Genomic DNA, 24,228 nt, shown 5'->3' on the forward strand with positions numbered 1-24,228 from the left:
TGCTTGTTTAAGATTCAATTGTGGCAGTGATTTGACGTTTCACTTTTTTGATGGATTCCCCAAGTCCGGCGACGGTTACATCCACGCTAGTTCGGCGGATGCCGAGATCGTTTGCCAACTTTTTCGTAATAAAATTGGACATCGATGCGGAGTCCAAAAGCGCTCGAACCGGAAATCTTCTGCCGCTATAGTCGCCAACGAAAAGCGAAACCGTTTCCAATAAGACTGTGCTGTGCTTCGATTGGATAGCCATGCTGACTTCCGGTGGATGCGCAGATCCAGAGGTACCAGCAATCACTGGTGTGGATAGGTTAGGTTGCTGTGCAGAAATAGTCGACGTTTCGATAGGAGTGGTGGTCGAATTTGAGACTGCTACGTTCTCGTGCAGCATAGCAGCATATGATGCCTGGCCTGACAAGTTCGGCAACTGAATATAGATCTGCAAACTCGTGCTTGATGGCCAAGCCGAAAACAGTTCCGACACAAGCTCCGCTGGACTACCAACTCTCGTCGTTGGGATATGGACAGCTCATTAAAGGTCGGACACTGATGTAACTGGTGGTTTTGGCTGCATGCAGGGCATAGTTGAACATTTGATATAACTTCAGCGGTGGCTGGGTTTGCCACGGATTTGAACGCAGGAGTTTTCTTGGTTGAAGGTCCGGCCATCTTGATGCTAGTCGACAGAGATCGTTGCTGTAAGTCACTGGCTACAGACTTCAGCATACGAATGTGCTGCGAGAGAGAGTCGATCAGTTCGTCGTACCTCACTTCGTCTTTCTGGCGAGTCTCGTGTTCCCAGGCACGAAGCGTTGAGGCATCTAGCTTCTTAGAAAGAATGAAGATAAGTGGAGTATCCCAGTGGATTACAGGCTCCCCCAGATTGGCCAGAGCCTTCACACGACGCTGAAACTCGTCTACTAATGTGTTGAGATCGGCGGCGGATTCCTTGTTCATTACTGGTAGATCGAACAAGCCTCGAAACAGTTCTTTTTTTAGGAACCGCTTGTTGTCATACCGCTTTAACAACGCATCCCACGTCGATGCATAGTTGTCCGCTTGAATATCCACGCTTTCAAATGGTTTCTTGGCCTCTTCTTCAAGCGACTGCTACCTTCTGCAGTCTTCTGAACTTCTGTGAAGTTTGTTAACAGTCGGTATATCGTCGTATATCATCGAAATGAAGTTGTCCCAAAATGATATCCATCTTGATTCATCGCCACTGAACTTAGGAAGGTCTATCTTCGGTAGCCGATGATGGAAGCTAGCAGCAGATTGCTGACCGAAGCTGCCGATCATCGTTGAACTCATCATCGGTTGATTGCTTGTCTGCTTCGAAAGAAGGAATCCCTTGAGCACACAGTATCTATTTTCGAAAGCTGTCCGCACCTCAATGTGCTCCTCAAAATGGTCGCTGTCAATCATCTCCATTTCGCCCTGGACATGATGAAACTCCTCGTTAATCTTGTCGAGGGATTCAAGGCGGACGGACACTTGATTGGCATCCCGCTCATGGTTGTACTCCGCAACAAACTTTTCCACCACATCTCTAATCGCTAGCACACGCTTGAGCTTCAAAATGCTTTGATCCAGCTTCTTCTGATCTATGGAAGGCATCTCACTCACCACTCGAACTTCTCGCGATGAACGGAAAACGACACAATCGAAACGGAAAACTCCTTCCCGACGCGGTGTGCCGTTTCTACGCGAACCGAACGTGAGTAGAACAAGATCGAACGAATAGCTCCTTCCCGTCCCGTCGCACTATTCAAAACGCGATAAACGACGAAGGTACCAAGCAATCGATCAATCTCCTTCCCGTCTCGTCGTGATACCCCTACACGAACGCGAACGACCGAAAAGGACACGATAAAATCGGTACGAAAAATCCTTCCCGTCGCGTCGTATCCTTTTTATCGATTACCGTGTCCGCTAGAACGCCACCAATTTCCTTTCCAATTTCGAATAATGTCTAATTTATCAGTTCCATCAGTTTGATGTGCCAATAGTTGTGTGCTACACTGTAGCCCCAAAGGCAATCAATCACGGCAAATAAAATGCCAGGAGCCACTACAACAGGTCGAAATTCTCAAAAATGCCTTGATTAAAATGCTGCAATCGACAGTTCCACTGAATCGATGCTTCGCGATGCGCTATATGCGATACTTCCAATTAGCATGCAATTATGCCGCCATTCCTTGCCTCCGTAATCGGCGCCAGAACGGCACACAGAACGGCTCAGAACGGCACACAGAAACCAACAGTCTCAGGAATAGCACTAAAAACAACACTATTTAACCTTCTTCTGCCCCACAGAAGGAAGATTTTGCACAGTCCGTTTCACTTCACTATGTCGTGATCTTCACGATACCTTTACCCTGTCCAGCTGGTCTGTGAATTCCACTCACTCACGACGAACCGTACCGATGTACCGACGTTTCTTTTAGTTCATGCCCTCCAACGTAATCAGAATCGATTTCGGATACCAATAGAAATCGATTTGGTTTCACAAAATAGATACAACCTTTATTGAATGGTCGACCGAACGAACGTGGTTGGAAACGCACAACACAAAACGACCGTACTACATCTGCACGCTACCGGTGTTTATTTTGAACTAATTTCATTTGCATGTGAATCACATGATGTGATGATGGTTCCAGAGCGCGCTGAGAGAATTTCAATTCAGCGAGAACTTATGCTATGCCTTAGACTAGTTTATTTGTTTGTTTCAGCTTAAACGAATTCAGACTTACAATTAATATTATATACAATATTTACAAGCAAATTATTTCTTTTAAATATTCATTTATGACCGTTTGTAACCGATCAACCCTTATCCGCTCATCACAGTCGAGCCATTCTAGTCTACGTTCAACAGTCGTCCCGGCCCTGTGTATGAATCAGGAGAGAGGGTCTTCCGGCAACCATCTTCAGGCAAGTACACTCTTAGGGGCAAGCCAGAGTAAACGCGACGAGCAATGCGGCGCGACGCGACGCACGTAATGCAACGTACACACCAGTCAAGCAGTTCGACGAACATTGACTCCGCCCCCAAGAAATCGCTTCGGTTGCTGCTTTGTTTGAACGTGTGTGAAGTTGTTCGAACAACCATTTGACAGTTGGCGGCTCGGTTGGAAAAAATTAAAACGGTTTGATTTTGGTTTGAGTTGTCGGGGGTAGAGTCAAGGTTCGCCGAACATGTTTGAGCATTTGTAGTGAAGTTGCACAAACCCCCATATATTTTTTTATGGTTGGTGCTTCGGTCGTTCGTGTGTGATATTGTTGGTCGACTAAATTGATTGTTCTTGCCACTGTTGGTAAAACTTGATGGATGTTTGAATAAACGAGAGGTGGAGTCAATGTTGGTCAAACTGCTTGACCGTGTGTACGTTCCATAATGGAACGTACACACGGTCAAGCAGTTTGACCAACATTGACTCCACCTCTCGTTTATTCAAACATCCATCAAGTTTTACCAACAGCGGCACGAACAATCAATTTATTCGACCAACAATATCACACACGAACGACCGAAGCGCCAACTTGAGCACCAACCATCAAAAAATATATGAGGGTTTGTGCAACTTCACTACAAATGCTCAAACATGTTCGGCGAACCTTGACTCCACCCCCGACAACTCAAACCAAAATCAAACCGTTTTAATTTTTTCCAACCGAGCCGCCAACTGTCAAATGGTTGTTCGAACAGCTTCACACACGTTCAAACAAAGCAGCAACAGAAGCGTTTTCTTGGGGGCGGAGTCAATGTTCGTCAAACTGCTTGACTGGTGTGTACGTTGCATAATAGAATAACAATCATTATCAACAGGTTGTCAAATTGCACTGTTGCGTCGCGTTGTATCACACGTCGCGTTTACTTTGGCTTACCCCTTAGTTAGATCGGCTCACTGCCTGACATCTCACGTGATTCCAGCCGCAATGTGCCGCTCCGTATATTGTCCCAGCTTGCAAGCCACCAAACTACGATTCACCGCCTCTGCCAATTACGCCTATCAGCGCTCGGCATTCTTCAAACCAAACGTTTGGGTTGCGCACAAAAATTAGTCAGCTTCGGTTGGCGTTATCCAGCTGCGACTATGACGTGCTCGTTTTAACGGAAACGTGGCTGCGAGCAGATATCAAAAGTAGTGAAATTTCTTCCGATTACAGTTGTAAACATAAATGGAAGACTTCTCGATCTAATATTTACAAGTCTTCCTGAGATCGTCTATATAATTGAGCCAACGTATCCGCTACTGCCTATTGATATCCATCCCAAATCAATCATCGTACTTCTTGACGAAAATGTCATGTCAGCATTACCTAACAACGTAAACTGTTTTATATATGACTATTCGGCATGCCACTTCAATCTGATTAATTCTATTTTAGACGACAGACCATTTCTGCGGTCTGATCTAGTGGACGGAATGCTATCGGCCCTCTACGAACTTCTTTATGAAGTTATCAACGTTCCTTGGAAGAAGCGTGCCTCAAAGTCTGATTTCAATCAACCTTGGTGAACTCCTGAGCTACGTAACCTTCGCAACAATCTCCGCAAGCTGCGTAGCCGATACTTCGATACAAAGAACGTTTCTGACAGGGACAGGCTTCGTGATTTTGAGCTGGAATGTTAAGCAATCCTTTCTGCTGCCGAAACGAAATCTATGTCCACAACGTTCAAGCTTCTGTGAAGAAGAGTCCTTCCTGTCCGCCGCCAGAATTGTTTTGGTCAAATACCTTCCTACAACACCAGCTTGCCATGCTTTCAGTTTTCTCTTGATGAGATTCGAACAGCTCTGGATGATCTTGACACATCTAAAGGTCCGGGAACAGACCATCTTCCTCCTGCATTTTTTAAGAATTGCGCCGCTACGTTAGCGACCTCAATTACTGCAGTGTTCAACTGCTCGCTCCAAGACAGAGTGTTTCCATTTGCTTGGAAAACCGCGTCCATGATACCGATCCATAAATCTGTAAGCCGAAATTGCGTCATCAATTATCGGAGAATATCCATCCTCTGCTGTTTATACAAGGTTTTCGAATTTTTTTTTTCGATTTCGAAATTTTTTTCCAAGAGGGGACTTTTGGGAAAAAACAATGATTTTTCAATAATTCCTAAATGCAATGTCCGATTGGGCCAATTTTCGATAGCAAACAATGGGCCCGCATTCCCCGTCGAATGCTTGTTGCGAGTAAACGGGTAATGCTAAGTTCCAAAAAGTGTGTCTACAAAATGTGTACACATACACACATACACACACACATACGCATAGGCGTATAGCGGAAGCAGAGAAGGTAGCCAAAGGTACGCAGACCAAGGCCCTCTCCTCCCCTAGCGGTGTTACTGCGGTGAAAGAGGCGACCGCCCTTACGGAAAGTGAGGGCAAGAAAACGCCAAGTACGAAGCGACCCAAACGCGCTACCATTAAGGCGAAGCGTCGCCTGGATGGTGCACCGGAGCCTGAAGGGCGTGTGCCCAAGAAGGCGAAAGGCACTAGACAGGCACAAGTTGCTGAGCCACAAGCTGGCCCCAGCCAGCCGTCGGTACCCGCTGAAGGGGATGCGAATCCTTGGCAACTGGTCAGAAGGGCGCGGAAGTCGAACACCCCTCGACCTACGAAGAAAGTGAGAGACAGAGGCGAGGCCTTGTTGGTGAAAACCGACAAGAACAAATACGCCGATGTCCTGAAATCGCTGCGAGCGGCCGATAGCCTATCGGCCCTGGGTCAGGATGTGCGCGGCGTCAGACGTACCAAGATGAAATGATCTTGGTGACTCTACGACACTACCCATAATTCCATTACCCATAATGCCATTACCCCGAAGGCCACTACCCCGAATGGGTCACTACCCCGAATGCTATTAACCCGAATGATACACTACCCCGAATAAGCTACTACCCCGAATTAGTTATTATCTCAAATTTATACTTCATTTCAATGAAAAAGGTATTACTCAATAATAGTTTATTAGAATTCATATGGATAATTAACAATTGTTTTAAGTATTAATCAACAGCAGGGCGACTCCAGTCAAGTAATCTAAACAATTTTTACGAAAATCTCGATCGTAGCTCCGTACTAATTTTTCGAGCTGATTATCCTTTATCATTTCCTTCTTGCGACGTTTTTGCGAGCCTTACAAGGTCGCAAGTACTCAACGTTAGCATTTCGTTCTTCAAATTGGAACTGCTTCAATACAATATAGAAGGATTCTCGTTTCGTAAAATTCAGTTCCACTTCGTGTGCCTTCAAGATTATTAGTGGTTCTGGGTAGATTGTTTTTATACACAGACCAGAGAGTTGGAGGAAATTTCGGTCCACATCAATTCGGTTTTTTGAACGGGCCGCAAACATGAAACTCGTCAAAATAACGCATGCACTGGGGCATCACCTTTGTAGTTTGTCGAAAGCCATTGGTATATCTTGCGCTGGCAAGAAGGCCAATGCGACAAGCTGATCAGCTTGTTCCTCCCGTATTCACGTTGCAGCCCAAGTTTTTTCAATTTCCGAAATAAACTTTGGTTCAAATGAAAAAAGCAACCATGTAAGGAAGCCGATGGAAATAATGCTTTGGCAGCATTAATTTCTGCTAGTTCGAAATCAGTTAAAATCATTTGGGGATCTAGATCAAGATCGTGATCTTCTGCGATTTCGCATAGTTTTGAAAACGCTGTGGTATATGTCGATTTATTTTTCTTAGGCAACAACATGAATACGACGGGAACAAATCTCCTCGTTACCGCTTGACCAATATTTGTATGGATCGAAGGTACGAGGAGCTGTACAGAAAGTACCGACCAAAAACCAAATTGAAGCTTCCGATAAAAGCTGCAATTGTCTTGCCGATGAAAAAATAATAACTGTTCCTTCATCACTTTGAACTGCGCTTCGGAGGAAAGGCTCACCGTCAATGGTGGTTCGGAAGCTAACGTCAATGTCATCATAATTATCAATGTCTTCTGGTTCTCTCAGCTTATTTCCTTCTCTGCGACGTTGAATAATTTTGCGCTGGGCTCTGCGGCTTAGTGAAGATTGCACCTGTGAAACGTTCAGAAATTGAAATCAATTTTGTGATTTTTCATTATTTTTGATATGCACTGCACAATTACCTCTGGTAGTGTAGAGCTTGAAACCTCACGCATGATTTTTTCAGGCTTGTCCGTTGTTTCAACAGCCCGACTTATTAGTTTTGCACGAAATTCAGCACTTGCTACTCTCAGAGCACTGGGCTCATGGTTATGTTCTTTGGTGACAGTAATGCTCTGGTGTCGGTCACTACCTCGAGTGATTGCACGGCCACCACATTGTCCACCTAACCCAGGTGTCCTACGAAGCTCGCAATCCCAATATTTTGCTGCATTAGTCTAATATTAAAACCAAATTATAAAATGTAACAATTGAAAAAGAGAAACTTACTGTTCGATTGAGATGGTATGTGAAACCGTTGTAGCACAGTTTCAGTTTGCCTCTAACTGTTCGGATGAGTTATATGTCTTCGTCATGTTGAATTTCTGGATGGGTGATTTTTCCTTATTTCGTCGATTTCTGATAACCATGCTCCGGAATTTCCGTCTATGTTTTTTTTTACGCTGTTCAAGTAAGTGATCTGTATCGTTGGCTATCCTTTTTCTTCCTGACCAGTTGGAGTCAGAAATCAATTGACTGTGCCGCTTTCTTGTATTCGACGATAGTGTTACCTCGTTGGAATCTAGGAGTGTAATAACGTATATCCTAAGTTCGTAGGAAAAACAACTCTATCAGTATTTACCTTCATTGTTGTCCATAACCTCACTGTCTGAAGCGTGGTCCTCAACAACGTGTTTCGGTTGCCTCGTCAATCGCATTGCTTCGTCAGAAACTGGACTGGCATCAAAAATCACTTGACGGCGTGGTTTGTTATAGTTGGTTTTATTTCGCGATCGCGGTGAAGGGGTGGATTGGTTACTTTCCGAAAAACTGAAAAAACTGTCAGAAGAGCTGGCAAGCATTGTGACTCGAAGAATGTGGCCGCCAACAACGAATTGAACCTGAATACTAGCTAGTCAGACAGGTAGGAAAGTGGAAGGCGCACGCACAGAATGAGTGCCTGGAACGTGATGAACTTAATCGAAAGGTGAACTCCAACAGTGCAGGCAAAACACAAATGAAGAGCGGAACAGAGCTGCAGCATGGTAGAGCACTGGTGGACGATAGGTTGTCGTCGTCGTTGCTGTCAGGTAGGCAGTATAGGAAGGAAAGAAGGGCTTATGAAAAGCCCTGCCCTGATTGATAAATGGGAGAGACCGAGCGTGAAAGAGAAGAGAGAGAGAGAAAATGCATTCATTTAAAGAAGGCATCATCTCCTCTACTTGCCTTATACCGGGCAGACGCATTCATTTAAAGAAGGCGTTATCTCCTCTGCTCGCATTATACCGGACAGACGCGATTTGCGATTCATCACTATCTTTGCTATTTAAACTATGGTAGCGTTCTAATATGTGATCATATTCGAAATGTTTTCGGGGTACTGGCCTTTAGGGGTAATGGATTTCGGGGTAGTATCCCATTCGGGGTAGTGGTTTTCGGGGTAGTGGTCTTCGGGGTTGTGTCCCATTCGGGGTAGTGGCCTTCGGGGTAGTGGCCTTCGGGGTAATGGGATTCGGGGTACCGGCATTATGGGTAGTGGGGTGGAGGGTGGATCTTGGTACTGAGGCGTGGCGCGCAATCCAGCGGGGTGGCTTACAAAAAGCTTGCCCAGGAGGTCTTGGGTGACGGCGCTCAGGTTAGGTCGTTGGGTGCGGAAGTGACCCTCCAGTGTAAGCAGCTGGATGAGGTCACGACCGCGGAAGACGTCGTCTCTGCCGTCAATGAGCAGTGTGGCACAGAGGTGGAGCGGTCCTCTGTACGTCTAAGAGGGGGATGCTTTGGTACGCAGGTAGCCTATCTCAGACTACCGGTGGCTGACGCCAAAAAGGTCATTGAGAAAGGGAAGCTGAAGATCGGCTGGTCAGTATGCCCAGTAAGCGTGCTCCAGCCACCTTCAGTGGACAGGTGCTACCGGTGCCTTGAGTCCGGGCACAAGTCTTATGACTGCAAGGGCCCAGACCGAAGCAAGATGTGTCGTCGCTGCGGCGAGGAGGGACACAAGGCACAGGAATGCGACAAGGCACCTAGGTGCCTTATCTGCGCCAGTAAGAAGCAGGCCCGGAACCATGCTATGGGCGGGCCCGCGTGTCCCTTCGGAGAAGCCAATCGGAAAAAGCCGTGCATGTCTGGTCTCGGACCTGGACTGGAGGGTAGACGAGGGCTACATCCATAGTGATCACCTAGCAATTCGCTTCAAGATCAACTATGGTGTGCAGCGTCCGAGGGCGGGTGATCCTTGTCAGGTCCGTGGGTGGAAGACGAATCACTTCGACAGCGAAGTTTTCACCGCGGCCCTGGGACTGGAGGCCAACACCGACAGTCTAAGTGGGGATGCGCTGATAGCTGTCCTATCACGCGCGTGCGACGCTACTATGCCGAGGAAAGCCCTGCCAAGAAATGGCAGACGCCCGGTATACTGGTGGAGTGCCGAAATTGCAGCCCTACGATCAGCCTGCTTCAAGGCTAGACGTAGGACGCAATGAGCCCGCACCGAGGAGGAAAGAGCGGTCCGCCGGGAAGTGTTTCAAGCTGCGAGACTGGCCCTTAACAAGGCCATCAAGAGCAGCAAGAGAGCGTGCTTCGACAACCTGTGCGAGGCTGCCAATGCGAATCCGTGGGGTGACGCCTATAGGATCGTGATGGCCAAGACCAAAGGGGGCTCTTCACCCCCCGAACGGTCACCGGACCGGTTGGCGAGGATTATCGAAGTACTCTTCCCGTCCCGAGCCACAAGTCCCTGGCCTCCTCCTGCGCTGCAAGGCGCTGGGAGTGTGGCCGAAATGGTGGCTCCGGTGACGAACGAAGAGTTACTCGCAGTGGCTAACACCCTTGCGATGAACAAAGCTCCAGGCCCCGATGGAGTTCCAAACAGTGCACTTAAGGCAGCGATCATAGCGAACCCGAACATGTTCAGGCTAGCTATGCAGAGATGCCTGGATGAGTGTTGTTTCCTGAGAGATGGAAAAGGCAGAAATTGGTACTGCTGCCGAAGGCCGGAAGCCTCCGGGTGACCCATCGGCGTACAGACCAATTTGCCTGATCGACACGACGGGTAAACTGCTCGAGAGGATCATCCTCAACAGACTCACCCCGTACGCAGAGGGTACGGATGGCCTGTCGAGTAACCAGTTTGGTTTTCGGAAGGGTAAGTCCACGGTGGACGCTATCAATTCAGTCCTCAAGACTGCAGAGGTAGCGATCCAACGGAAAAGGCGAGGAATTCGATACTGTGCATTGGTGACATTGGACGTGAAGAACGCATTCAACAGCGCAAGCTGGGATGCCATCGCGCTCTCGTTACACCGGCTTAGCTTGCCGGTGGGACTGTACCGGATCTTGGAAAGCTACTTCCAGAACCGTGTGCTGCTATACGAGACCGATGCCGGTCAGAAAAGTGTTCCTATTACCGCAGGAGCCCCGCAAGGGTCAATCCTGGGCCCGGTACTATGGAACCTGATGTATGACGGGGTTCTGAAGCTAGAGTTCCCTCCTGGTGTGAAGATCGTCGGCTTTGCTGACGATGTAGCCCTAGAGGTCTACGGGGAGTCAATCCCCGAAGTAGAGCTAACCGCAGAACACGCGATCAGCACTGTGGCGGACTGGATGAGTGCGAGAGGCCTTGAGGTCGCTCAACATAAGACGGAGGTGGTTATCGTCAGCAACCGTAAGTCGGCACAACATGCAGTTGTACACGTGGGAGACGTCGCGATCACTTCAAAGCGGAGTCTGAAGATTCTTGGGGTTATCATAGACGACAAGCTTACCTTCGGTAGCCATGTCGAATATGCGTGCAAGAAGGCTTCGACTGCTGTGGCGGCATTATCGAGGATGACGTCCAACAGCTCCACGGTGTGCGCCAGTAGACGTAGGCTACTGGCAGGCGTTGCCCCATCTATTCTTAGTTTCGGCGGTTTGTCCTGGGCAAAAGCACTAACCAGTTAACTGCAGAAACTGGAGAGCACCTACCGCTTGATGTGTCTCAGGGTGATATCGGCCTACCGCACGGTATCGCGCGACGCATCCTGCGTGATAGCGAGTATGATGCCAGTCGGGCTGGTCATCCGGGAGGACGAGGAGTGTTTTGACCTACGTGGCACCAGAGGAGCCCGCGAGCGTACCAGGGTGACTTCGGTTGCCAGATGGCAGCGCGAGTGGGATAACTCCTCGAAAGGTAGGTGGACCCACCGGCTGATTCCTAACATATCAAGCTGGGTGGGGAGACCCCATGGGGAGGTTCACTTCCATCTGACACAATTCCTGTCAGGCAATGGCTGTTTCCGACAGTACCACCACAGGTTTGGGCACGCGGAGGTCCCCGTCTGCCCTGACTGCCCAGGTGTTGACGAAACTGCAGAGCACATACTGTTCGTATGTCCTCGTTTCAACGTCGAAAGAAGAGCAATGCTAGACGTTTGCGGCCGGGACACAACTCCGGATAATCGGGCACACAAGTCAGACCCATAGGAGCGTTAGCGTGTGTGCAAGCATGGAGTGTATGAGCATGAATCAAGGGTTTGGGTGGGCATACAAGTTAGACCCACATGGCATGAGAAGGGTGGGCACACAAGTTAGACCCGCACGGCATGACAGAGGTGCAACAGAGTATGTAGGGTGTGTTTGAGGGTGCGATAGAGCGAGCACCCAATTCAGTCTCGCACGGGACGGGTGCCTGTGTGAGCGAGAACGAGCGAGTACGTTTAGTACTGCCATCCCCCAGAAGTAGTACTAGGAGGTAGTTCCTGGGGGAAACGATGGTGGAGCCCAAGGGAGTTTAGTCGGTATTACCGGTATGGTCGAGTCCGACACTCCAGTACACTTCCGTGTGGTAGTTTGGCAACTACAATGCACGTGTACTGGGTTAGTGTGTAAATGCATTCTCCCTTGTAAAAAAAAAAATACACATACGCACATACAGACATCACCTCGATTCGTCGAACTGAGTCGATCGGTATATAACACTATTGGTCTCCGGGCCTTTTATCAAAAGTTGTTTTTTGGAGTAGTCCTACAACCTTTCGGTACAACTTTGTTGTACGAGAAAGCCAAAAACCCAAAATAATCCACCTAGCGGTGATGGTTTCTTTCTCGTGTATTATAAAAAAAAAACACATGAGAGTAACAAGAAAAGCACATAAGAGAGGTTAAAATTGCATTTTAGGAAGACAGATTCAGTTATTTCCATCAATCCACATTTATTTGCGTTCATTTGAATGCATTGCAGCAGTTTAAAAAAAGAAAAATTGGTTTTAATTTTGTGGAGACCCTTGGAAAAAATGGGTTAAAAAATGTTTTCTTAATAACTCCGGAACGCAATGGCCAATCGGGCCAATAGCAAAATATAATGAAAGATTCCGCTTAGCTGGTAGTGCAGCATGGGCACTGTTGTCCTTCTGACATCAGCTAGAGTGAGGGAGTGCGACCAAGGGGACCATCGTCCCTAACCCCTAATCCCAAGGCGTTAAGCGACCCGTGCCGAGGGGATGCATGACCATGAAATCATGAGCTAGGCCTTTGACGGAGCCTGTGGGGTACCTGGGTACACTTCACAGTAATTGTCCCTTGCCGCGTCATGCTGGGCTCTGGCGTGGTGGACCTCTTTTCCCGAGCAACTCGTGGGACCAAAATGGAAAACCAAGTCAATTCTTCAATTAGGCGACAACCCCTTCGCAAGAGGTGGGTTGTTCAGGTCTCCGCCTAGGAGGCCAGAGGCAATAGTCGGCAGCTCGGTGCGCAGCGCCAGCGTGAGTCACTTAACCATCTCCCCGGCAACGTCGGTAGAGGTTATGGGCGGCCCATGGCTTGTGGAGGCGACGAACCGCAAACGCGATGGGCTTTCGGCCTTCGAGGTGGCGACGGAACAGCTGGACGCCATCATCGACTTTGCGTCATCGAAGCATAATATCAGTATGGACCTCAAAAGGAGCTTGCTGAAAGTTCGAAAGTCGATGTTGGACGCCAAGCTGGAGAGGGTAGTCTGGAGCGGAGAAATTCCAATATCTTCGGGGGTTGCCGGTGGAAAGCTATGGTGGAAAAGTTCCACGTATTTTGATTGGGCTAAATAACACTGTCTTGCTGGTAACTTTGAAAAGACGAATGGGTAAACCCCGTGAGCCGGTTGCAACGAAAACAAAGTAAGGGTGGACAATCTACGGAAACGCAGAAGACCTGAATAATCCACCGGAACATCGTCTTTTACACGTCTGTGCTGTACCTAGTAATTCTGACCTATACTCTCTGGTTGAGAATTTCTTCTCCGTTGAAAGTACTGGGGTAAAACTTGCACCGGTGCTCGAGGCCGATGACGACCGACGAGCGCGTGAAATAATGGAGAAAACGACGCATCGAACGACTTCTGGAAGATTCTCGACGGGGTTACTGTGGCGGTACGATAACATCGAGTTTCCCGTGAGCCGTCCGATGGCGGAGCGCCGTTTAAAATGTTTCGATCGCAAGCTAATAGGGGACTCAATATTGCATGACAAGGTAAAGAAGCATATCAACGATTTGGAAGCAAAGGGCTACATACGCAAGGTTACGCAGGATGAGCTTTGATCCGCGGAGAACCTGGTTTCTTCCTCTTGCATTAGTGCTGAACCCGAATAAACCGGGAAAAAATCGTATGGTTTGGGATGCAGTAGCGAAGGTTGAAGGGGTGTCTTTCAATTCGATGCTGCTCACGGGTCCGGACCTCCTTACATCACTTCAGTCAGTTCTATATCGCTTCCGCAAACGTCAGGTCGCTGTGGTTGGTGACATCAGAGAAATGTTTTTTCAAATCCTCATAAACCCTGAGGATCAAAAATCTCAATGTTTTGTCTGGCACGACAATCCTGTGAAACCAATTGATGTATACGTGATTAATGTTGCAACCTTCGGGTCAACATGCTCGAAGCTGTGGATCCACCAACGCTAGACGAGGTTAAGAAGGCTCTAAACGAGCTGAAAACAGCAAAGCTGCTGGGAAGGACGAGATCCCGGTCGAGCTTCTCAAACAAGGAAGTGGGAATATGGGAGGATGAAGAACTGCCTGCCGGCTGGTTGGATGGCCTCATTGCCCAATCTATAAGAAAGGGCACAGACTAGAGTGCTCGGCGTACAAAATCCTGTCGCGTATCCTGTTTAACAGACTGAGACCGCTTGAGGAGTCCTTCGTCGGCGAATACCAGGCAGGTTTTCGTGAGGGCCGACCAACGACTGATCAGATGTTTAGCCTGCGAATGATCCTTGATAAATTCCGGGAGTACAACTTGCAGACTCACCATTTGTGCATTGATTTCAAAGCAGCATACAATTCAGTGAAGAGAAATGAGCTGTGGCAGATAATGTCCGAACATGGTTTTCCGGCGAAACTTATTACCCGAGAAACACACTTGTTATAGAGCAGTTTCTGTGACTCATATGCGACTAAATTGAGGCATATAAGAGTTGCTGCAACCAGATCTGCCAGAACTGTGCTACTAGGGTAGACTGATACGTGCAACACTGGATGGCTCGAAATCAAGTATTTGGATTGCAGACGAAGTGTCAACCTCGTTTGTGACCTTAGACGGATTGAAGCAGGGTAATGTACTTTCGAATTTATTGTTCAACAATGCACTCGAAGGCGCTATTAGGAGATCTGGCGTGCAGAGGAACGGCACTATCATCACACGGTCGCATATGCTCCGGGTTTTTGCGGACGACATCGACCTTATTGGAATCGATCGCAGAGCAGTAGTGGAGGGAAACGGCAAGGATAGACTTAACCATTAATTCTTCGAACCGGAGAGCTTTCGGGGTTTTCGAGCGAAAAGGGCTGCGTACAATACTCGGAGGGAAACTAGAAAATGGTGTGTGGCACAGATGCATGAATCATGAGCTGTATCAAGTATACAAAGAAGAAACTATTGTGAATCGTATGAAATACGGCAGACTTCCGTGGGCTGGTCACTTAGTGCGGAAGAAAGAATAGCGAAAACAATATTCAACAAAAAACCAGATAGGGGCCGCCCTAGTAACATTTTGGTTCTATACTGGTTTTATCACACTCTTGTAGAGTAAATTATGCTCTTCAAGAGCGCTATAAAACTCAAAATGTTACTTGGGCGGTGACTTCGTGGAAGGCCACGAACACGCTGGCTGCACGCGGTGGAATCGGACCTGGGGACCCTGAACATTTGGGGTAACTGGAGAAACATCGCCCAAGACCGACGATTATGGAGCTCTACAATACGCCAGGCATAGGTGTATCGACGCTGTTGCCAACAAGGGCTTGAATTTCATCCGAGATATTGCCTTAATTTGTTTCGGGATATGCTACAATTTTTTTCCGGAAATTGAATATTCCTCGATTTTTATTTTTTATTTTCGTCGAGCAGAGTCGATCGGTCTCTCGAGTCCATAACTATGTGTTCCTATATCAAAAGTATGATATTTGATTAATAAGATAGCCCATCATCTTCAGTTTTGTCATACGAGAAAATCTTAACGAAGTTCACATTTTCGGTATCATTACGCAGCATTTGAAACTTTGCTGGAAAAGTCCGTTCTCGCGGTTCTCGCACCCAGAGTGTTTTTTGCCTCACTGTACGTTTGTCGTGTTTCTTGAAGAAATTCTTCTGTAGAATATTCTAAAAAGAGCGAATGCATTATCTTGTAAGCCAAGCCACTAATCTCCCTTTAAAATAATTACGTTCCCAACTTTTTAACGGAGGTCACACCTAATGATTTCCAATAAGCTACGTGCAATATGGGGCCAGAGTGTGAGCCAACCGTAAAGTAATTTCCACTAAACGATTTGACGATAAGCACCACTTGAAGTAGCTTTCGAAAAACCATTACGGCGACGCTGCGCTGGTGTGACATCATTACGCTTCATTTGCCTCTGGGCTGCGTACGGCGGCGCTGTATTAAGCACCTTTTTTCCCCCCGCTAAGGCAGCACCGTTCACCTTTTCCCATTTAGCTCATTTGTTCGATAATTTTATTTATGGTCTCCAACCAAATCGACCCTCTTCAGCTTCAGCCCCTCCTCGCTCGGTGTGCCGAAGCCAAAAGACCGAAACACCTTGACACCGCACAACCGCAAAGGCGCAAATTTGCATATCGAAGGTATTAAATTCAATAACATATTTCTTGCCATGTTTCGCTCAAATTGGCTTTGCCAATTTCGATTTTCCCCCCTCCGACTCTGCTGGTTCGTGTGGAAGCTGACGAAGGTCTTCGCACCGCACCGCAGGAAATCAATTCATTACAATACGGTTATGCGAATTTAACATCCGGAAAGGATCGTTCGACTCTGTGACTTTCTTCTCGTTGTGGATATCAGATTTTTAGTGCGCGAGGAAGCAAGGTAATGATGAAACGTTGCGTCATTTTTTGGGGAGTGTCATTCAACCAATGAAGCGAGTTATTCTTGCGGTTGCTCCAGCGATTATTGGTGATATTGCTATTTAGGGAGATATTGAATTTTCACATTCCTCATGGTTGGCAGTGTTGGATGAATTTTTCGAACGGCATGAGTGATTGAATTCAAGTGATAACCTGAGCATGCAGTTTGCCCTGGGTTTGCTTATAAGATAAGTCAATATCTGCAGATACAAGTTCTCCCCTTTTCAAACGATATGTCTTCACGTCAAAGTCAATTTTTTACCATTTTCCGGACACTTGAAAGCCTAGTCGATTTGTGAGTTCAGACATCAAGTAAAGCGTAAAATAGGCTTCAGTTTGTAACGGATCAAGAGCGAAAATTTACTGCCAATCGTTAAATTCATTGGCGTAACTAGCCCCGATGACCAGGGGGGGCTATAGCCCCTTCATCTATATTCTCTATTTTGAGCTTCTTTTCAAAAATTCTCAATTGGTTCTCAAGATTCTGATTGGAATTCTCCAGGAATTCCGACGCGAATATTCCAGGAATTCCAATGGAAATGTTCCAGGAGCTCCAACGGAAATGTTCCAGAGATTCCGTCTGAAATCCTCCAGGAATTCCAACGTGAATGTTCAGCGCTTTCGTAGCAAATGTTCCAGGGATGTAGAAGAAAATCGTCGTAGGATTTCTAAACAATCTATCGACGGATCCAGAAGCAAATCGTCGAGGGACAGTAAATGAATCCTCTAGGGATTCCGTAAAGAATCCTCTAGCGATTGCGAAGGGATGTTGAAGCAAATCGTCGAGGGATTTCGAAGCAAATCATCGAATGCTTCCGAAGCAATTCGTCAAGGGATTCCGAAGTAAATCGTCGAGAGAGTCCAAACTAAATCTTCGAAGAATTCCGAAGCAAACAGTCGATGCATTCTGAAGCGAATCGTCGAATGATTGCGAAGCTATTCGTCAAGGGATTTCAAAGCAAATCGTCAGAGGGATTCCGATCGGCAAGGGTTTCCGAAGCATGTCATTAAGGGATTCCGAGGCAAAATGTCGAGAGACTTCGAATTAAATATTCTAGTGATTCTGTAGAAAATCGTCGACGTATTCTGAGACAAATAGTCAAGGACCTCCGAAGCAAATCTCCAAACGATTCCGAAACAATTCTTCGAACGACTCCGGAGGAATACCGAGGCAATTAACTAGAGATTCTGAAGAGAATCCTTTAGGAATTTTGAAGGGTATCCCCCACAGAGTTTACTCAGGTCCGTGATGGATGACCACATATCTTTGACTGCTAACACGATTGCTTTGATTGATATTTTGGTAGCTCTCCGTTGTTGTTCATATCAAGCTTGCTTTGATGCTTTCAAATCAATTGTATATTGGCGAAAAAAGGTTGCATGAAGAAGAAAAAGTCGAAGGATGATATTTAAAAAAAAAATGCACGGGAGAGCATACGGAAATTATTTTAAAACTCTCAAAAATTCTAGGAGCAATATAATTAAAAACGATTAGCGGTACGGGGTTGGACTCTTCTTATACTATGTATAAAGTGCAATATCACAAAATAAAATTCAAAATCGAAATGATGTGTTTTTATATCATATAAGAAAAGTTCAACCCCGTACTGCAACCGTTTTTAAATATAATGCTCCTAGATTTTTTGAGGATTTTTCAAAAATATCCGTCCGCTTCCCGTGCATTTTTTTTTTTCAAATAGGGGGAAAGACGGCTTTGGCATGTTTTGTTCTATTATTGGCAGGGGGGTTTTTGTCGACCAAATTTTATGAAATTTGGCCACAATATTCGTCATAAAAAACCCCCCTGCCAATAATAGAACAAAACTTGCCAAAGCCGTCATTCCCCCTATCATCTTTCGACTTCTTCTTCTTCATGTAACCTTTATTCGCCAATTGCCTTTACATAATTAACACCAAGTGCAATTTTAGTGCCACACAGGAATCTTTCTCAGAAATGAGAAAAAAACTCATTTGTCTGCCACTCATTTCATTATGACAGGGTGAATATGCGAGATAATTCATTTGTCTTCAAACTTTTTCAATAATTCGTTATTCTACATGTTGGAAACTGATATCACTGCTAACTACTTTGTCAAATCCTAGGGGGGGCTAAATTTTTTCTAGGGAGGGCTAAGCCCCCTCTAGCCGGCCCTTATTTACGCCAATCGTTAAATTCCATTTGTACCCACATCGTCACACTCCAGTGGATAGGACTCACCCATCGAAAGTTCATCAGTTATGCGAGGGAAAAAATCATGGCACGGCAGCTAAGTGTTCCAGATTCGGAGGGGATTATGCATTGGGACTTGAAAATCAGGATGGAGAGTAATATAGGGATTACCTGGAAGGGAGAGAATTTAGTATCAAATCTTATTCAATTTTATAAACTGTCTTCTGATTTTGTTCAAGGCAACGTTATTTTGACTCTCAAACATAAAGAAACATACGTAAAAGCTACTAACATAGAGATAAAAAATTCATCACTGAGTTACTCTGCTACTATCTGACGACATAAGGCGATAGTACAAACTGTGTCAAACACATATAATCAATTAGACATAGACACATTAGACTGTACCGGGAAACAAAAATTTGTAGAGGAGATCCGTAATGGTGCGACCAAGTGTATCGATATGGATGAGGGAAGATCTTCACTTGCCATAAATCACGTTGACTTTCTTCTAGAATTCGGAAGGCCATTGAGCCGGGTTGACCGAACCGAGGAAACCCTCCTGCTGTCTACTTTTGGATTCAAGTGTTACTGAATAAGATAGAATAAGTTTGTGGAATTATATCATATGTTGAATGAGCATCGTCAAAATTTTGATTTCCTCTTGCTTGGATCACCCAAACGAAATTTGAGCGAGAGGCGAGATTTGTCTTTACTACTGCAGATCAACTCTAGCCGTATGATCGAACGTTGTTTGGCCCAACGGATCATTCGACCATATGTGTTGTTTGCTGAAAGGCCGTTCGTTTAGCCGAAAAGTAGTGATTGAGAAAAGTGTGAAGTAATTATTATTCAGTCAGACAACTTTTTTGACCATATGACGCATTCAGCGACATGATAATCTGTCTGGCCAAATGACCCTTGCTGCCGAACGTCCTCGGTCCGGTCTAGGATGCTTTCGGGTGGGAGACAGTTTTCGGCTCCCTGGGCATAGTGTAACCATTGTACTTGCCACACAAGATACAATGGTTTGACAAAAAACCCAGATTAATCCACCTAGCTGTGATGATGCCTTTCTCGCTCGTTCAAAATGGTTGATGAACATATATGAAAAGTCTAAAATAACAATTGGTGAATAAGACTTATTTTGCACATTTTCACATTCTCGTAAATAAAGATAGATAAATAAAGATAGATTGAATTGAAAATTCACATTTGTTTATACACATTGTAATAATTGCTGCCGGATGCAATTTGTTGCAAGCAAATCGGATGAGGTTAAGTGCCCTGAAAATGTGATGAGGTTGAGCAATTGCACAAATCGAGTTTCAGACATAGTATAAAAATTTGTATTTTGGCCATAACTTTTGAGCCCATTCCCCAGTTCGACCTGATTTTTAATGTGAAACAATGGGACAGGATTCCCCGTTTAAATAATCGGTTCAGGATAAGATTTCGACAAATGAGTTAGATTTTTTTTGCACACACATGCACATACACACACTTCTTCTGAAAATTCCGTTTTGAAGCCAGAAATCAACTGAAATTGTTGTTTTGAATAATATGATTCTTCATATAGATAAAAATTCAGTTGACCATCCCCGTCAAAAATTGTATTTCGTTTCATTGTTTCAGTCGATTCTTTGGCTTACTTAAGGTCAACTTTCCCAAAGAATATATGGGTTCTTTGAAGCCTCTAACTATTAAATCGAAAACAAAACCAGCCGCTGCAAACTTATAGGCCTGGAGACACTTGCGCTTCGTCGGACTAATCTGCAAAGGCTGTTTGTTTTTGATATTTTAAAAAATGTCGTGCAGTGTCCATATTTATTGCAAAACGTTACGTTTTACGCTCCTTCTCGGCATCTGCGTGAACGCGATCTTATCATGATTCAGCGTCACAGGACGTCATATGGTTTTAACAACCCTCTGGAAAACTGTTTTCGGTCGTTTAATAGTGCAAGTGCTGTTTTTGATTTTAATGTGTCTAAACTAGTTTTTAAGAATAGAATAAGAAATATTAGATAAGAAGCAGTCTGAGGAGTTTTTTATAATTCAAGACGAAGAAATAAATAAATGAAAGCGAAATAAAAAAACGAAAACGTGTGCACGTGTTAACCGACCTGAAAAAAATCACTCGATGTTCGTTCAAAATCGGGCCAATCTTAAAAAACAGCACTTTTTCGATTTTTGTTTTAAATTTAAAAAAATACTTAAGCGAATAAAAATTTTTGACGGGAAAGGTCAATTTTTGCTAATGAGTAGTTCCGTTTTTGTCATTATCATTCAAACACTTTTCAACAAGATTTATGAATTTGATCTGATTTAAAAAAAAATCTGATCAGAATTCTACTGGGGTTGCTTTTCTTTATATGGAAAGCATTTCGCAGTAATTATGAATGTATGGTTAAAATTGATTATTTTGATTTCTAAACTGATCCAAAACTATTTATCAGATCACTCTACAGGTAAACTATCCAAGTACAAAATCTGATAGATTACGCGTGACAGAGCTAGTGTTACCAAAATCAGCATTTTGAGCTCATATTGTGCAATAATTTACATCGTAATGATTACATACCTGATATACTATCAGAAAATCGAAAATCGTTGCTTGCCTTCGGGTAATTTGTTATGGATTGTGGCAAGGAGGTTTTCGATCATTAGTATTGTGCTTTGCAACAAAATGACAACTTTCGTGATCATTTTCCAAGGCTCTCAAAGATGTGAACAATTTCTCCGCAGTACAAATAGCACGTGCTATCCAAGCATTCACAGCCGGAATGTACCACGTGGCGGCCAAATTAAAAAAAAAATCGAATTGGCTTTTTTTCTGGAGGTATGTTGTTCTTAGGCGACTATCTGGCGCGTATTTTTCGTTGCGACCAAAAATGAGCGGAGGAGTAGATTTTTTATGAGCGGTACAGTAATATAGGTTCGATAATTTAGTAGTTTGTCAATAACTCATTCCAGAGGTTAAATTTTAAACGTAATATGTGGAGGACTTCTAGAGCAAAGGTTTTTACAACTGCACTAATAACAGAGTTATAGCGCTAGTTGCAGTAACTTATTATACAGACTGATCGAAATTTTGTTATCATTTAGTATTAGTAACTAGTGCTTTAACTCTATTATTAGTTGAATCAAAACAACAAACTATTAGGCAGAGCTGTAGAAAAATATTCGCACTAGAACTCCGCTGTAACACGTTTTGACATTCAACCTCTGGAATGAGTCATTGTAGTTTGTCAATGATTCGATCATAAGACTATTAAATGATCTAATACATACTTGGATTATAGAAAAGTTTGGATACTTTTTCTACTGACTTCCTAAAATAGAAAATTTTCTCCGAATCCTTCCAAAACTCAGTTTCTCCTACATAATCCGAGTGCTTTACAAACGAAATTAATATCCTATGGAAAGAACCACGCGAATAAGGTTGATATAGCCATTTAAATGCTAGTGTTCGGAATATGAGTCATTTTCGGGACTTGAGTCAAAACGGTTTATATTTTTCAACGTCCGATTAAATGCCACCGAACCAAAGCACAGCACCCGGTGCGTTACCGCACGTATGCACAAGCAGCCGATGTCTTGATGCAGTGAAATAGTTATTTATTGCAAATCGCGTAGCCTCTTGTTCTTCGAACACTGCCTTCTCAAGAAACAAAGATAGTTCAGGGGTAACGTGATAGGCTCTCAATCAGGGGATTTAAGTTCGGTCCTCTTGTAAGCCATCTTATTTTTTTCAAAACTCATATTTTCTAGGAGTGTGGTGTAATATTACGCATTGCAAGAAAAGTTTTGAATACTAGAAAATTCAAACAAAATTTTTGTATTTAACATTTTCCATGCTAATAATCAATGGAACCTAATGCTGTGTATTGTTTATATTTATATTCATGACATTTCTATAGTTGAATCCATCTGATTATTTGGGATATTTGAAAGAATTCAGGTCTGAACTTCAGATGATGGAGGAGGTAGGAAATGAAACATAAATGCATAAATTGAGAATCGATATGTACTCAACAGTTTTCTTTAATGATTGTTAGCAGAAACAAAATAGCTTTCGATTTACCTTGGTAGTAATCAAACTTGCCCACCGAGTTTCAATAGAGAGTAAACATAAGTGGAAAATTATATTCGATTGCTTCAATGCACAACGAAAAGATGCCTTACTGAATAGAAAAGACATAATTTTCAATAAAATTAGAAGCTTGCGAGTTTATGGGGCAGCAGACGCTATATCCAAGGAATTAAGAAAGGGGATTTCCATTTGCGCGTTATTTCCGCGCAGACATCTAAATTATTCTTTTTTTTCCGTGATACTCATGAACCAGTTTCCCCAAATCTCATTTGCTCGGATCAACATTCAACCCAGCTGAGCTAAAAATAGAACATTGCCGCACGCAATGCGATGTGTGTTGGTGATGCTTCCTTCGGCAATATTCATCCGACGGCAAGAGACTGAAGCGAATGCGCATGCGTCCCGCGTCTTCCCGCACACCAGCTGCGCTCCCATATGCTGATTGAACGCCACAAAGAATGATGCATATGCGTAAAAATAGAACAGAAGCACGGCTTGCCGCTGATGCTACGATGGTTAAGCCGACCGATCCACAGTGGCGGAAATCCAGACAAAACCTAAAACAAAAATCGTTCTTTCGTGAAGCTGATATAATTTTAATTTTGCACATTTAGTCAAGGATAATTCCTCAATTTGTTAATTGTTGTTGGTAAATTTAATTTTTGGTGACTTGGCTCAAGTTGATGCTGTAAAGTATTAAAAATTAAATTTGACTAAATTTTTTATCGGGAAAGATTCGGAAAGAACTGATATCATGCATTGAAATATATATTTTGTCTACTTAACAGTGGTTAGTTTGGCGAATTGCGCTTTGCTGCACCAAAGCGGAAAATTTACTGTTTCAAGGTTAGAATTAAGACGCCACTGTGGCTGCAGATCCTAAGTCATGGGCTTCCGTAAGTCTTTGGATAGCATAGCATATGTCGGAACTATTTAAATTTCAAAATGAATTCAGCGTTACAAGATTACTGTTGCTAAATTTTAAGCGCAATCGTAGGTTTAGTCGAGCATTTGTATGGGGGACCACCACTGCGCGACGGCACATTGCCATTCCTTCTTTTAGGCGCATTCGTACGGGAGAGCGTTGAACGTGTTGAACAAAGCACGATGCTTTTTGAAATTGCTACATGAGGATTATTTACAGGCTGTTATATAGGGTATTTGTGCTTTTCTTAGCGCTTGATAGCAAAAAGACATGAGAAAAGTTATGTCTAACGTTTAGCAGAGAAGAGGATTTTTAATTACTGAACGGATATCCTATCCTAAAAAGTTTTGCATTGATTTCCTCGCATCATAGTGAATCTACTTTTATCTCCAATAAATGAACAGCGTATCCAAGCGGTTTTAATAGTTTATATATTAGAGCATCATTACTAGGTGCGAGTGTTTTGATCACCCTCGCTGCTCTGTCATTTTAGTTTAGTCACTCTTTTTCGCACCGGTCGCTATTTTCGGCATTCCGTA

Source organism: Armigeres subalbatus, chromosome 1 (genome assembly GCF_024139115.2).
Source record: "Armigeres subalbatus isolate Guangzhou_Male chromosome 1, GZ_Asu_2, whole genome shotgun sequence".
NCBI classification, from domain to species: domain Eukaryota; kingdom Metazoa; phylum Arthropoda; class Insecta; order Diptera; family Culicidae; genus Armigeres; species Armigeres subalbatus.